This window comes from Bactrocera oleae, chromosome X (assembly GCF_042242935.1).
Source record: "Bactrocera oleae isolate idBacOlea1 chromosome X, idBacOlea1, whole genome shotgun sequence".
NCBI lineage: Eukaryota > Metazoa > Arthropoda > Insecta > Diptera > Tephritidae > Bactrocera > Bactrocera oleae.
The window spans coordinates 15,601,328-15,614,967 of record NC_091541.1 but is presented as its reverse complement, the minus strand read 5'-3'; the positions used below and the strand labels follow the sequence as shown (position 1 = coordinate 15,614,967).

The 13,640-nt window shown below is 38.0% G+C and overlaps 1 protein-coding gene and 1 long non-coding RNA gene across 3 annotated transcripts in view; one reads left to right on the top strand and one right to left on the bottom strand.

The window, feature by feature from the left end:
* The window catches only part of Zip102B (Zinc/iron regulated transporter-related protein 102B), a 268,559-nt gene that overhangs the window by 189,172 nt on the left and 65,747 nt on the right, over positions 1-13,640 (top strand). Inside the window, exon 5 of one of the 2 annotated variants that reach the window (XR_011397330.1) lies at positions 57-389. The exons of the other annotated variant lie outside the window; for it this stretch is intronic. The gene's annotated coding sequence lies outside the window, so the exon portion shown is untranslated. Of the gene's footprint in view, positions 1-56; positions 390-13,640 lie in introns of those variants that run through there. 2 annotated transcript variants of the gene reach the window in all.
* Positions 1,455-3,251, bottom strand: LOC138858087 (uncharacterized). Its single transcript, XR_011397334.1, has 2 exons — positions 2,050-3,251; positions 1,455-1,980 (listed from the first exon to the last, which is right to left on the bottom strand). It is a non-coding gene; the product is annotated as an uncharacterized lncRNA (long non-coding RNA).

Genomic DNA, 13,640 nt, shown 5'->3' with positions numbered 1-13,640 from the left:
TTTATGTGTAACTTTATTAACTTTTTCATGTTTTCTGCTATTGTTTTATAAATAAGGCTGACTTCGAAAACGTACTTCTGCAAAGTAATTGATACAGTACGACTACAGTTTTTATACATCGTCTGTATGCAACGTTAAACAACCTTGTAAAATGATGGGCTATATAATTTGACGTTACAGAACACTTTTACTGCAAAGTGTTATTCTCACAATCAGCTGTTTTATGTTCTATGTTTTGGCGAGTGAAAAAGCAAAGAAATGGATGGAAGTCAAACCAAGGGGTTAATTTTAAACAATTTCTTAAATCTCTCCGAAAATAGAAGCCTAAATATTATTTAGATCTATAAAAAAATATTTAAGGCAAAATATAAAAGAGTGTGTTTTTTAAATAGTGTAATTAATAAAAACCGAGTAAGAAGATTGCCAAAAAATTGTGGATTCTGGCAAACTATATTGGAACTGCCTAGTGATTTATTTTTCGCTCACTGTAGGATGAAACCAGCCACTTGTGAGGTAACTATACACATATTTTGCACATTCAGATGGGTGGGTATCCTCTAATAAACAAACATTAAAATACATCCTCTACAGAAACTATAACACAAGCTAAAGCAATTGTGGAGAACACTCCGAACTGGCCGACTTTGCTTATCACTGGAAAGGTTTATATACCTATCTTTGTGGAAACTTAGTAACCAAAACACTCGGTTTCACCTAGGAACTGCATATTATAACTTTATACGAACAATAAAAGAAATCGGTCACTTGAGACCAAGCTAATAAAATTTCCATCAACCGACGAGTGCCAATGAGCTACTATGGAGCAGTTCGTGTCAAGTCGTCCTCTGCCATTTCCATTTGTGTTAGAGTGCGTGGATGGAATGCATATTCGCATTCAGCAGCATAAAACTGATAGCATTAGCTATTACAATAAAAAAGGAACTTTTCCAGTTGTTGTACAGGTAAGTAATTCTTCCATATGTATAGATTTAACATTAAAATGAAACTTCAATGAAATTCTTAGGCAATAGCGGATAGCAAAATGCGTTTTACAGACGTATCCTCTGGAGATCCACGATGATGTCATGATGCATGCATGTGGCGTACCAGCCCAATACGACAAGCTATCTTAAAAAAAACACGTAAAATTCCTCCACAATACCATTTTTGGGAGTCGGTGCTCACACAAGAATAAAAAAGATTCAATAATGTGCTTAGTTCGACAAGAGTTTCCATAAAACAAGCCTTCGGTATTGTGAAAAAATCTAAAATATTGTAGAACATACTTTTGTTCTATCATCAATAGTTTCCGCAACGCATGGGACGAAAGACGTTTTAGGGCACTTTTTTAGACCCTGGGTTGCATTACTTAAGTTTTAGTAAGGATCCCTAAATCTTTGCTTAATATACCCTATGTTACTTAGGGTGAATGTAGCTTTCAAATGGTGAAGCAATTTTTGAAACTGGTACAGTAGTTTTTTAGTTTCTGCAGTTCAAACATACATACATATCTTTTCTCTTTATAACAGTAGTATACATAGATAACTTATAATTAAAATTATAAACTACTTTGTATTAATACTACATCTAACCTTCTTATATGCTTAATACATAAATTTTGTCAATTTGCATACATAATGCAGCTATAAAAACAGAAAATGAGAAATTTAGTAATACTAAATAGCTTTTTTTTCCTTAAAACTAGAATAAATTTTCGTTAAATAACATTTTACATATATGTACACCTCTACGTAAAATTTATGAAAAAATATTTGTACATTTTGGTTTATAACAAAGACAACATTAAGAAAAGAATTAATACATTTTGGTTTATAACAAAGATAACATTGAGAAATATTGAGACACAGGATAATCATTATTATCTACGGTTCCACTCAGTACAGCTAAAAGCGACAAATCTAATGTTTTCTGAGGAACTGTCACATCGCTGCGAATTCGATACACCTCGTCCATCTCGTCCTAAAATTCCCAATAAGTACCTGCTTTACACGAACCGCGATTAGGTTTTTTTATTCGCTTGTACGTTACCATGTAGTTTAGTGACGTTTTGAAAGTCAGCCTAAATTTAATGCCATAGTCTCCTAATTTAAACAAAGAAGTAAATTTTAGTGAGGAAAACTATCAATAGTATCGATATTATTTTTCAAAGTATCGAAACTGTAGAGTAGTCCGACTATCGATAGTCTAGCAGTTCTAATTACGGGTATATCTAAACAAATTTAGAAACACAATTTGACATTTTTTATTTAATATTTTAAAATACATCTCATCACCCGACAACAGCTGTTGTATCTCGTCAAAATCTACATGTGTGGCCGCCTTTGTAGCCTGATTACTAAGCCCCGTATGATACAAGTAATTAATTTTTCTTTCCAGGAAAATACTCTTAATTAAAAAATTTTGTCACGTACAGTGCTTGGTTGCAGGGCTATTAACCATTCCCAATTTTTAGCAATTGTTCGGAATAAATTTGTAATGGTTCATTAATTTGCAATTGCATACGCATATTTATGGTTAGTCAAATCGTCTCAACACTTCACCATAAGAACGATTGTTTAACCTTTTGTTATTCTTGAATTAAGAAAAGCGAAGAATGACCGATCTATCGGAAATCACCAGACAGTAGTAATGCAATGTTGTGCATTGCATTTTTCCGAAAAGGTAGAAGTCGAATACGGGGAGTGGTTGATTGTTACAATGTTATTTTTGGTCAAATAATCGGCCACAAGCGTCGATCGATGAGACGGCGCATTATCGTGCAACAAACGCCAACTTCTTCGAGATATTCGAGCCGAACACGTCGAATACGGTACACCAAATGCTTCAAAACTCCATATAAAAACTCCAATCATAAAAACAAATCAGCATTGTCTTCACTTTTGACTTCTCCAGGCGCGATTTTTTGGGTTTCGGCTCATCTTCATTTATGTCCTCACGACCACTTTGAAAACGTTGAAACCACTCGTGCACTCTGCTACGGAATAGGCAATCATCGCCATAAACTTGTTTCATCAATTGAAACGTTTCGGTAAAAGTTTTACCAATTTTAAAACCAAATTTAATGTTGGCTCTTTGTTCGAAGCTCATTTTCGCACTGATGACAAAAACATACTGACACTTAAAACGCAATAACTTCACTTCCAATAGATTAAATGTCATGAAATTTTTACTGAAAGTCGATAAAGGATAGCAGATTATAACGCACTAGACATATAGATGGCGCCACTAGAGTTTACTTTGTTACTTTTTTACTGTTTACTTTGGAACGCACCTTGTATTTATATACTTAATTATATTTACAAAAATGCTAATTTAGTAATTGGTTTACTATTGTTTACATTGGTAGGTGGTCTCGGCTGAAAGAAAAAGCATATCAGTTACTTAAATAAGCAACCAAACAGACGATCAAATGTAACAATTACCTATGAACGTTTGGCGTTTAGATATGATGCAACAGTCGGTTACGCTGGGTATAAATCGGTTGAATTTGGAACAATGAATAATATTTGTCCACATTGCAATGCTTTGAGGTTTCGACTAGAATCGACCGGATTATGTTGCATGAACGGAAGGGTCAAATTACCGAAACTATTGACACCACCCGAAAAACTCAATTCTAATACAATATCAAAGCATTTCTTGCAGAATAATCAGAGTTATAACAGTATGTTCCAAATGACATCATTTGGCGCAATGTTATTGAACAACGTGGTTTTAATCGTCCTTTTAAATAATTGATTTTTCTCTAAATTACATATTAATATACAAATGCAATCAGATTCAAGGACAAATTCACCACCGTGCAGGAGCATTGTTGCCATCATCAAATGATGGTGAATACAAATTTCCAGAACAGACCATAAGACTTCAACAAATCTCTCAGTTCGCTCTCGAAGAGCTGCAACTGGCCACTCGCAATCCCAGCAGAAATCCTTAAAAAAATCGCTGCAGAGCGACCGGCAGTACTTTTGAATATGTACAATGCCAGTAAAGGAAAAGGTTCCAACTTGATATCAGCATACTGTTCACTCGACACTGCGGGAAATCTTTATAGAAGGCAACGAGTTGGAGAACTCGAATCGCTACAATTTAGTTTTGAATATAACATCATTCAAATAGCCTCCACGAATTCTTTTGCAGGAACGAATTCGATGAACCCAATTAACGAACGAGTACTTTTTCCACTAAATCAAGTCGTATGTCATGAATAGTACGTTCAATATTGACTTCTAAAGCTTGAAGAGAGTCTGGTATATTGATAAAGAACAATGACTTCAAATAACCCCACAATAAGAAGTCTAATGGTGTTAAATCACAACTTCTTGGAGGCCATTCAATGTCACAATTTCTTGAAATTATCAAATCTCCAAACTTTTCTCACAATAATTCGGTTGTTGCACGTGCTGTGTGGCGCGTAGCCCTGTCTTGTTGGAACCAGTTGTTGTCAAGATCAACTTTTTCCAATTGCAGCCATAAAAAGTTGGTTATCATCGATCTATGCTGCTCTCCATTGACAGTAACGTTGTCACCAGTTTCTTTTCGAAAGAAGTACGGACCGATGATACCACGATAATATTACGGACCGACCAAATTGTCAGTTTAGGGAATGTAATGATTGTTCATGAATAATTTGTGGATTTTCTTCCCACCAAAATCGAAAGTTTTGTTTTTTTACCGCACCACTCAAATGAAAGTGAGCCTCATCAGAGATGCCATAAAATGGAGAAAGCGCACGAAAAGTTGCAATTGGAGAACGATTATTTTGATAAAAAAATTGAATAATATGTAAACGTTGTTCTTGCGTATATCTTTGCATGAAGAAATTGTAAACATTACTGAATACAATCGAAAAAAATTACAGATCATGAATATTAAAAATGGCCGAAACGACACTTAGAAATCATATTATTCCTATCGGAAAAATCCGATACAAAAAAGTAGTTTTGCTGGCGGCTCTAGACGTTCGAAATGCCTTCAACAGCGCTAAATGGTCGGACATGACCCACGCTCTCAATAAAATCGTAAGAGTCCCCGACTATCTCAGAACTGTGGTGAGGAGCTACCTTTGCAATAGAAAACTGCTGTATCAAACTAGAGAGGGATCACGACAGATATCGGTTACGTCAGGAGAAGCACAAGGATCCATTTTAGGCCCAGACTTGTGGAACCTCAGCTACGCGCCATACTAAATTCGAAATGCCAGACGAATCGTACCTAATTGGCTACGCGGATGACATTGCAGCAGTAATTACAGCCCGGGATACGGATACTCTAAGAACCCAAAAAGCGGTGAACTGCCTAGGCGTAAGACTGGACCCTAGATTAACCAGACTAAATTACCTCCCAACTCAGCAGACCTATGGCCAACATAGGGAGGCCCAGACATGAAAAGATAAAGCTCCTAATGTCAACGACTATCAGCGTCCTATTATACGGTGCAGAGATCTGTGCAGATGTCCTAAAAAAGTAAAACCAGCGTAACGTAGTGGCCAGAGTGCAGCGCACCGCAGCCATCAGAGTTGCATCAGCTTACCGAACAGTGCCAGGTGATGCAATATTAGTCCGTAACTTATGGACTAGTCGTAAATTCGGAGATGTCGACTTTTACATAAAACAGCTGCTATGCGGTAACGGATACTTCAAAAAGTACCTCCACAGAATGGGAAAAGTCGAAGAGCCGTCTTCCTATACAACGACGTGACAAGAGACTACGCTGAATACACATTCTTTAAATGTGTGCGGTGGCAAAGATAACGCACCGCCGTAGAAGATCTGGTCGGGGTAGCCAAAAAAGTCTGCGTTTACCCGACACTATTTTTTAAGTGAAGTAAAAACACAATGTAAATAGGTAGCTCAGTTCAAATTTTCTACATGTATTTCTTCTTTATATTTTTAAGTTCAAAATGCAAAAACAAAAATGTGTATTCTTATTTTCATTTTTGTGATAACGGGATTTTAGTGTAAGGAGAAATAAACATAGGCACCATTAAGTCTGCGTTCAGCTTTAAAATTAGTTACAAATGTATTAAAAACGATAAAGAAAAATTAAATTCAATACTTTGTTGGATAGCCGCGTTGTTTTAAAACCTAGCTCAATCGATTTGGCATTGATCTCATCAACTTATCTTTTTCCTCAGCTTTAATCTGGGTCCAGTCTTCTTTCATAACACTTCGCAAATCCTCTTTACTTGTTATTATATGCTGACGAATTCTTTTTCCAACAGATCACATAGATGCTCAATAGGATTGAGGTCAGGTGATTGAGGGGGCGTTTTAAGTTTTCTAGGAGCATTGTACAAGAGTTAACGTCTAACTATTTCCGCAGTATGCTTCGGGTCATTATTTTGTTGGAACCAAATTTTTTTTTAGATTCAATAAGTTCAAGATGACCCACACCACCAACCACCATGCAACCCCACACCATAATTCCGCCACCTCGTGTTTAACTGTACCAACAACATTTTTTTGCTTTTCAAGGTCAGTTCCTGACTTGTGCCACACAATTTGTCGACCTTTAATGCCAAAAATGCAAAATTTACTTTCATCCGAAAACATTACTTGTCTCCAGAATTCCGGCGACTTATTTATATAATTATGAGCAAATTCAATGCGCTTTCGCCTGTTTACAAGTGAGATATATGGTTTTTTTCGAGCGAACCTTATCCATATCTTTTCGTAAAATTTTTCTAGCAGTTTCGGCACAAATTGTTTTTTTAATGGTTATATTTACGTTTTCAATAATCTTTGTGGGCGTAATTCGAGGGTTAACTTTCACCATATTTATTATTTTCCGTTCTTCCCGGGCTGATAATATTTTCGGACGACCAGATCGCGGTTTTGACGTTAAAATTTCGTTTTTTTTTTAATTGTTTACGACGCGCCGGACAGAAGAATACGTTCTCCAATAGTTTGCCCAATTTTTCTGAAACTTTCGCCATCTTTCCACAACTTAATGATAATTTTTCTTTCCGACAGACTAATTTCTTTTCTTTGGTTTCCATTTTTTTAAATATTATTAAAACGAGTCACGAGCTCTTGAAACGACTAATTATAATAAAACACAATAGAATCTAGGCAAAAATAACGAACAAATTCATGAGAAATAACGGTATTTCCAATTCAAGCTAACTGAACGCAGACTTAATGGCCTATGTTTATTTCTCCTTACACTAAAATCCCGTTATCACAAAAATTAAAATTGGAATATACATTTTTGTTTTTGCATTTTGAACTTAAGAATATAAAGAAGAAATACATGCAGAAAATTTGAACTTAACTACCTATACCTGAAGTAATCAAAACGCGGTTCTAAGGTGAGCGACGGTTAACTAGAGGGGGGCTATTTCTGACCTGCAAGTGGCACATATCGTTGCTATGAGGATAGCACTGATGATGCGGAAGGCCACCACCTCACCTGCAAAAAAAAATTGTCTCACAGTTTTTCACTGCAGAACGTGTTTTGCAGGACTGTTGGCGCTTTGTTTAGACAGAGAACGTAGAAGAACGAGAAGGTGCAGGTTTTGGGGAGGTCACCTCACACGCAGGAGAAACTAATAACATTTCTCTTTTTTATAACAGCGGTGAACCTGTACACTTATAGCTCTCTTAACATTCCCAAAGGTGAATATTGAAGAGAATAAATTGCCGTATGCCAAACACGGAATATTGATATGCCATTTGAAATATATTTCTTTTTATAAATTATTTTATGTTAATTAATTTTGATAAATATCTTAATATAATTCATGTACTTAACACCATTATGGAGTCACAAAAGGACAGAATTGTGTTTTGGCGTCGGCCTTTTTATATCATGTGTACATGTAAAGAAACATGAAAGAAAAATATTTGTAAATTTGTACATATGTTTAAATATGTACATGTATATATATTGACGCAGATTTTTGTAAGTCACGGAAAAATATTTTAAATCGACAAAAGCTTTGTTGACACTTTTGTCACCTCTGGCGTTTGCTTTTATGAACGAAACGACTTAGCTTATTGCATGTGTGCCAGCGTTCATGAATGAAAATTTTGTTGTTGTGTGATTTACTACAAATTTTGGATTTTTCAATTTGGCTGCCATATTGATTTCTGACGCTGCTCATGCTATTTGAGACAATTGTTGTTCTTGTATAACAATGTTTGTATTTTTCCTATTGGCTGACATACTTACACTTGTACGGTTATATGTTTTTTTTTCGAAGGGGGAATCTTCTGAAAGATACTGCCACCAGTGACAGCATGCATGATTCATACCGTACGCTTAGTGCACCTCTTTCGGGACCATGCCTACGTGCTAAACCCTTAACTCCGTCAGCTTCGTATGTACCTTGCGGGACTACCGTTAAGTATTTCTTCGCAAGGTAAGCTTAGCCTATGGGCTCTTGCATCTCATTGTACTTATACTCTATTTATTGCTCTCGTTTCGCTCTTTCGCAGCCGTTCTGTTTTTCTCAGTTCTATTAGGGCCATGGCCAGTGAGAAATTGCGTCATATAAAAGTCCGTTTATCCGTGCTTTCTATCCATCCAGACTTTTTGGATAAGCTGGTGCGTCCATCGCCCTTTGGTTGTTTCATCCCAACGGTTTTGCCCCTCGTTTAGACTCTTTTGTCTCTCTTCTTTTCGTTCTTCTATTGTTAACGACCTGCCGAGTATTTTGCTGGTATCATATGTTCTTTTGAGCTCAACAGCCTTTATATCTGGTGGCATTATACCGGATATAATGCTAGCAGCTTCTTGCGATACTGTGCGGAATACACTGGCTACTCTGTTGGCGCTTAGTCTACACAGCGAAATCACCATTTTGGCATATATATTTTATGGGTCAGCGCTTGTGCTCATACAGGTGACGCATACAGCATAACTGATAGGCTTGCTTTTGTTAAAAGAAACCTTCTCGCTTGGCTTGGCCCACTTATGTTAGCCATAATTCGCGCTAGTGCCGAAGTCACTCGCGCAGCTTTTTCGCAGGTTTTTTCGATATGCATCTTGTAGTTGAGTCTCGCATCAATTATGACACCCAGGTACTTTAGAGATGGCTGAGTTCTAATTACATGCCCGTCAATGTTTAGAGTAATAGTCTCTAGCTTTTTCATACTCGAGATCAGGACTGCTTCTGTCTTCTGTCCCGCTAGCTGAAGTTTCGACGCGTCGAGCCAGTTTTTAATTTTCTGAGACGTACAAACGCTTTGGATTTGGTGTAGCTCTTTTGCTACTATTGTCATCCGCGTATCCAATTATTTTAGCTTATTTTGGTAGTGGGAGGCGCAGTATTCCGTCGTACAAGATATTCCATAACATTGGGCCCCAAACAGAGCATTGTGGCACTCCACCAGTTCAGTTACCGCATAACTTTTCACCCCTTCCTTAGTGTCGTATAACAGCAGCCTGTCGGACAAATAACTTCTTATAATCCGAAATAAATATACCGGAGTTTTGAGGTTCTCTAAGGCTCGTTTTTCACGTCGAAAGTGATGATTTCGCAGTATTATTTCGTGCCATGCGTCCACCTAGTATCTTTAATTGCTTTATCTGCTATTCCGGTCAGCGGTCGAGCGCTTCCTGCGAAACCCGTATTGGTTGCTAGATAAACCGTCTTCCACTTCTTCCAGGTGTGCTGTAATAAGACCAAACGTTGTTTTTTCCATAGTTTTGAAAAAATACCATCGGTTAAGCACTTCGTGTATAGCTGGGTAAAGCATTTTGGGTTTTTTAATGCAATCTTCAGAGCACGATTTGGGATGCCATCCAACCCCGGTGCTTTAGCATAGCCAAAACGTGCACCAGCATTTATTACCTCCATATCGGTAACTACTGGTATTGCTACGTGATCTGGATCTTCGGGGAGAAACCGCTCTTCTCCTCGCATGTGCTGTGTTGGAAAAAGTGTTTCCGCAACATGTTTTGGAAGGGCTGGGCAGGTCGGCGCTTGTCCTTTAGGACCTCGTACTTTGGACATGACGCACCGCCCCAAGGATTTTCATCGAGCTTGTTATGTCACATAGCTCTTTGAAACACGTAGCTTTGCTATTTTTAATAGCCTTTTTCAGTTGCTTGCGTTTGGCCTTGAAGTTTTCACGTAATCCCTCTTGACTTGCCGTGCCTGTACTTCGCTGGTATTGTCGCCTCGCTTTATTACACTCTATTCGTAATTGTTGGATCTCATTATTTCACCAGTATGCTGGCTGTAGTGTGGGGTGTTGTTTTCTTCGAATTATGGCGGCGTCACAGGCTCTGCAGATATGTTGCACAAGCAACTTAGCCTGTTGATTGGTGTCTTCTGATTCGGGTATGTCTTCTTTCAACACGAGTTTGAATAAATCCTCATCGATTGTGCTTTCCTTCCACTCCGATTTTTACTCTCGTGTAGTAGGATTTGTGTGTCAATGGTTTGTCTTGCATCATTTTATCACCGCAGCCACAAATTGCTGCTTTTTTGGTGTTATCTGCAATCCACGTATCAGAGCTCAGGTTTTTGTATTGCTCACATATTATTACAACATCGACGTTCGTTTCGTACACAGTTTGCGTCAACAGTTCTTGTGCGGCTTCGCAGTGGTTTAGGTTGATCTGTAATATTTTCATTTCCTTTTCTTTTTGCAGGCCTCTAAGAAAATAGGATATCTCCGGCTCCCAATTTGATGGTTCGTACTCGCTCTTCCTTTGCTTTTACACAAGACACAGAGGGGTTCTTTACTACAGTCCTTCGCGTACTATCTCCGCCTTCTGTGTACCTGCGTATGCGTTCTTTTTTTGTTTTATTGAATCGATGCAGAAGAGATTCAGCTCTTTGATTTGCGAGCGGATGGCCTCGACTATGTCATCCTTCGTTGTGATTTCGTTCAAATCTAAGAGTTCTAATCTGCGCCTGGTCTCCTAATACCCTATTTATTTCATTCCGGTATTCATGGGTACTCCCTGTTTGTGCTCTTCTTAGTTCGGGCAACATCTCTCCATTGGTAGTCTTTTTTATTCTCGACACGTTTTCTCCAAGCTGTTTCAGGTTTCATCCGGTCGTGGTGGCTGCGGTGGCATGGCATTTTCCTTCTCCGCTTTCTTGTTCTTGGGGGTTTTGTATTTTACTGTAACCCAAGCTTCGTCTCTTGGTGTTCCTTTTTTCCCTACACTAGCTGGATTCTCACATATTTCCTTTTGCAAATTTTCACCCTGCGATCTTTTGGTCCTTTTTGGTGGGGTGTTTCGAGTCGCTTGCCTGTCATCACGTAACCTTTTCGGCGTGGCTGCTACAGCTTTCCGTAAGGACTGATTTTGTGAATTGGAATCCTTACCTTAGCAAAGTCCTTCTGTGTACATGCATGCAGCTTCGCAATCGTGTTCAGAAGCTCCCTCATCGGGTTATTAAAAGAGCGTTGTGGGAGACTCGTCATGCTTATTAACTTCTTTATGTTTCCTCCCAGTTCATGCATATGATCTTGCACGACATCGTTTTTTTAGTGCAGTGTGGGATTTCCTTTTGTAGCGCGGGTGGAGAAGATCAGGCTCGTACTTGATTTTCGACGGTCGTTTTCTCTGGCGATCGGGCTAGTTTTGGTGCTCGCCTAAAAGGATCAATTTCTGCGCATTTGCTCAAACTTGTAGTTTTATCTGATGCAATGGCCAAGTGGTCCACCATCGCATCATTGCAGTCGTTGGCTATCGACGGTCGAGAGCCTGCTTTCTCACCCCCCAAAACCGCCGGCACTGGGCTTTTTACACCCTGCACCGTAACTTTTAATTTTTCGAACGTATTCGCAGCCATGTTTTGTTTTTCCGGGATCCTTCTCGTACCATTTTATACCTACTGGAAGGTAGTTTGCTCAGCCGCTCCTAACCTGGAGGCAGACGCTGCCCAATAAGCCGCTCAATATGAGTCAGACGCTTTCAGGGTTTGTGGGTTTGACACTTATTTATGGGCGGTGTCGATTCACCCCATCACAGAAACTTCGTCGGGTAGATATAGATTTTTAGGCTATACCCTCCATCTCTGTTGCTTTGGTCGGGGACTGCTTAATAAATATTAGCAGCTAGCCTACGCTTATATGTACATATGTAGATTTGTGTATGCATTACTTATTTTGCAAGGTCATAAACGCATTTGTACATACATACTTACATATATTATTATATAATAAAACATATTGATGTACATATGTATATACATAAATTATTAACACTGTAACAATTGAGATTAGAAAATTATGAAAATAGTAAAATATCATTTTTTGCATAATCTTTCACATTTTATCAATGTAGCATTAGTGCAAAAAAATCATATTTTATGAATTTTTCATCATAAAAATCGTTTATATGGCAAAAAATAATCATGCATATGTGAAGTAGCGCTTGTATTTTTGTTTTCTCATTCATTTCATTTCATTTTTCTCTTTATGTTGGGAGATACATATTTCTGCAAGAGAACATTGTTATAAAGTCTCATTTATGTTAAATAACAGCGAATACTACAGAAAATGGTGAACTCCCTGATCTGAATTTTTAAGCTCTGTTAGCCGTCCAATCGATCATCATACAAAATTCAATTTACACCTTCTCGTTTTTCTACGTTCTCTGGCTTAGATGTGGTGGTTGTTTTCAACTATAGGCTGCGGTTTCTTCTCGGACAACATCCAATTCGTTCGATAGCTTTTAATTACATTGAAGAGCTCTTCGAGCTGCGCTGCGCTATTTTTTAAGTTGACATTTTCTGTTCGGCCATTGCATGCACTTTTTGAGGGACGATCCTTTTTTTTACAAACTCCTGTCCCGGCGACTTCTGCGGAGTGGAGGTGATTTTTTCCGAAGTTGGTGTTCTGAGATCATCGGTGTGGACTCGGTCGGTACCGTGTTTTCTTGAGAATTCGCGTTTTTGTGTCACTGGCATTGGTTGTAACCTGGTGATCGCAGAACACTGCTACTTCTGCCAAAAACATTGCTCGATTCCTCGCTTTAATTCTCTGGACCGCACGTTGTACAGTCGCCCTGTCGAAAGGCTCGTGGTTGTCTATACATGTGGTAGGTCACGCGAGGGTTGACACAAGTTCTTATGGGAAATGGTATTCAGAGCCAGCCCGGCGCTTAGGAGTTCTCTCAACTGTTCAATAGATTTAATTTTATTTAACAGATGCCATGCCGAGTACTAGTAGTACCGTTCAAAGTGGTGAGCCTGTATGTGAAAATATTGATGATGCCGCAGGTATCGTCAAAAATGCAAGCGGCTAAAATACATTTATAAACTGTGAAACTCATGATGCAGATGGAATTGATAATAGAATGATTTAAAATAATTAAAAAACGCATCAAAATGACTCAACGATTATGAAATATTGTTTTCAGTTTTTTAAGATCTGTATACAATCTAAATAACTGATTATTATGTATTTTGTACTCTAAGACACAGAGATCAATAAACATATTAGTTGGAGACCTAGTCCAATTTCTAAGTATAAAATCAAGATTGATGAAGCGATTTTTATACCCTTAATGGAAGATTATTCCGAAAATTTTTAGTTAGATGTCTATAATGTCAAAAAAAGTTCCACTTTTACCGTGCTTTTATAAAACCACACAGTCCTTTTTTTATGGCCCTGTTCTCCTCCAAAAATTAATACACAATCTGAAC